The sequence below is a fragment of the Harmonia axyridis genome, chromosome X, assembly GCF_914767665.1.
Source record: "Harmonia axyridis chromosome X, icHarAxyr1.1, whole genome shotgun sequence".
NCBI classification, from domain to species: Eukaryota; Metazoa; Arthropoda; class Insecta; order Coleoptera; family Coccinellidae; genus Harmonia; species Harmonia axyridis.
The window spans coordinates 35,264,067-35,266,566 of record NC_059508.1 but is presented as its reverse complement, the minus strand read 5'-3'; the positions used below and the strand labels follow the sequence as shown (position 1 = coordinate 35,266,566).

The 2,500-nt window shown below is 52.2% G+C and overlaps 2 non-coding genes across 2 annotated transcripts in view; both read left to right on the top strand.

The window, feature by feature from the left end:
• Window positions 1–461: 461 nt before the first annotated feature.
• On the top strand, window positions 462–616 carry LOC123687030. The gene has a single exon (XR_006748778.1). It is a non-coding gene; the product is annotated as a 5.8S ribosomal RNA (ribosomal RNA).
• Window positions 617–1,123: 507 nt separating this feature from the next.
• Window positions 1,124–2,500, top strand: part of LOC123688005 — a 4,012-nt gene continuing 2,635 nt past the window's right edge. Inside the window, exon 1 of the ribosomal RNA XR_006749704.1 lies at window positions 1,124–2,500. This exon is cut by the window's right edge and continues 2,635 nt beyond it. This is a non-coding gene — a ribosomal RNA (large subunit ribosomal RNA).

Below are 2,500 nucleotides of genomic sequence, written 5' to 3'. Positions count from 1 at the left end.
TCGTGATGTGCTCGGAATAAGGATTCGAAGCGCTTGGATTGCCGCGTTCGTGGCTGGGCGAAGTTTCGTGTTGTGCACGGAACGAGGAGCCGGCTGCAGGTTTTAAAGATTCTCGCCCGAAATCGATCAGTCGTTACCGTTGTCTACGGACTTCGGTAGGACGATCTATTCCAGGGACGAAGACGTCGACGTTGTGCGACGCCCGTTACATTAGCGTTTTTATGCTCTTTCGGGATTGTCTGCGACGTTTGTCTCCGTCCGAATTTTTTACGATAATTGTCACTAGATTAGTACGCAAACTAGTTGAACCGAAGATTTTGCGCCGATCGACTGACGTATTGACCCTTCAGTGGGTCGTCTCAGTCATTGGAATGTCATTCTCGAGGAGGTTCGCAGTTGGCGTCTCGTATTTCGAGGGAAAGTCCATTGCGACTAGTACCGAGAAATCGAACATAAAAGATTACCCTGAACGGTGGATCACTTGGCTCGTGGGTCGATGAAGAACGCAGCTAATTGCGCGTCAACATGCGAACTGCAGGACACATGAACATCGACATTTCGAACGCACATTGCGGTCCTCGGACACTGTCCTCGGACCACTCCTGACTGAGGGTCGGTTCCATTACAAAGACTGCCCGGCCAGACGTTATGGCTTGACGAAGTGACGACGTAAAGGTCGTCTAACGTTGATCCTGTACCGAAGGTCATTTGGGCGAGTTGGACGGTTTGCCGCGTGACGATCAACGTTCTGTCGTTTCGACGCCTCGTGTGTTGGAATGATGAGGAGTTGTTTTCGTAACGCGCCGTCTTGAATTGCGAAAGCATATATTGTGGTGTCGTGGTATTGCTCGATCTGCGCCCATGACTGTAGACATGCGATCGTCGTGTCCGAGAAATCTGAACGACGTCCGATCGCTTTAATGTGCCAGTTGTCGCGCGTTGCGGATGAGCTTTCATGAGCGCACCCCCGAAACACCGAAGCACTTTGCTTGGATTCGCATGATCCGCCATACGGAGCAGGAGATAATAGACGCCTTTGAGTAGGCTAACTCCCTCGCGTAAGGTACGTGATTTTATGAGCCGCCAAAGGTTAGTTTCGGAACGTTTCGATGATTTGAACATACGACCTCAGGACAGGTGAGACTACCCGCTGAATTTAAGCATATTATTAAGCGGAGGAAAAGAAACTAACTAGGATTCCCTTAGTAGCGGCGAGCGAACAGGGATTAGCCCAGCACTGAATCCCGCGATCGTAACCGGTCGCCGGGAGATGTGGTGTTTGGAAGGATCCATTATCTGGCGAGTTCGCGGCGCGTTCAAGTCCATCTTGAATGGGGCCATCGCCCATAGAGGGTGCCAGGCCCGTAGCGACCGCTGCGGCTTGCTAGAGGATCTCTTCTTAGAGTCGGGTTGCTTGAGAGTGCAGCCCTAAGTGGGTGGTAAACTCCATCTAAGGCTAAATATAACCACGAGACCGATAGCGAACAAGTACCGTGAGGGAAAGTTGAAAAGAACTTTGAAGAGAGAGTTCAAGAGTACGTGAAACCGTTCAGGGGTAAACCTGAGAAACCCGAAAGGTCGAATGGGGAGATTCATTCGCGCCTGTTGTTGGGATTTACTGACTGTGGAAACGGCGACGTTCGCGTTGGCTGTTCCCTTCGGTTCATCTCCGGCTTCGGACGCGTGCACTTCTCCCCTAGTAGGTCGTCGCGATCCGTTGGGTGCTGTTCTACGGTCTCGAGTGTAGCCCGTGAGCTCGGATTTTCCGATGTTTACGGACACTGGGTTTCCGAACAGCTCGCTCGACGGTTTACTGATGGCGGGAGGCCGCGACTTAGTTCGCGTCCGGCCCGTGGCAAGTATGTGAATTGTGATGGCGATCGGACCTAGTGCCGATTCCGTCCGTTTGCGACTGTTCGCCGCGGTGTTCTTGGACAGACCTCTTGAAACGCCGATCAGCGACGCTATTGCTTTGGGTACTTTCAGGACCCGTCTTGAAACACGGACCAAGGAGTCTAGCGTGTGCGCGAGTCATTGGGAATCACTAAACCTAAAGGCGCAATGAAAGTAACGGTTCACTTTATGTGAACTAAGGGAAGATGGTCGGTCTCCATGACTGACCCGCATTCCCGGGGCGCCTCATTCTCATTGCGAGAGGAGGCGCACCAAGAGCGTACACGCTGGGACCCGAAAGATAGTGAACTATGCCTGGTCAGGACGAAGTCAGGGGAAACCCTGATGGAGGTCCGTAGCGATTCTGACGTGCAAATCGATCGTCGGAACTGGGTATAGGGGCGAAAGACTAATCGAACCATCTAGTAGCTGGTTCCCTCCGAAGTTTCCCTCAGGATAGCTGGCGCTCGTTGCATACGAGTCTCATCCGGTAAAGCGAATGATTAGAGGCATTGGGGTCGAAACGACCTCAACCTATTCTCAAACTTTAAATGGGTGAGATCTCCGGCTTGCTTGAATGTGAAGCCGCGAGATTTCGGATCAGAGT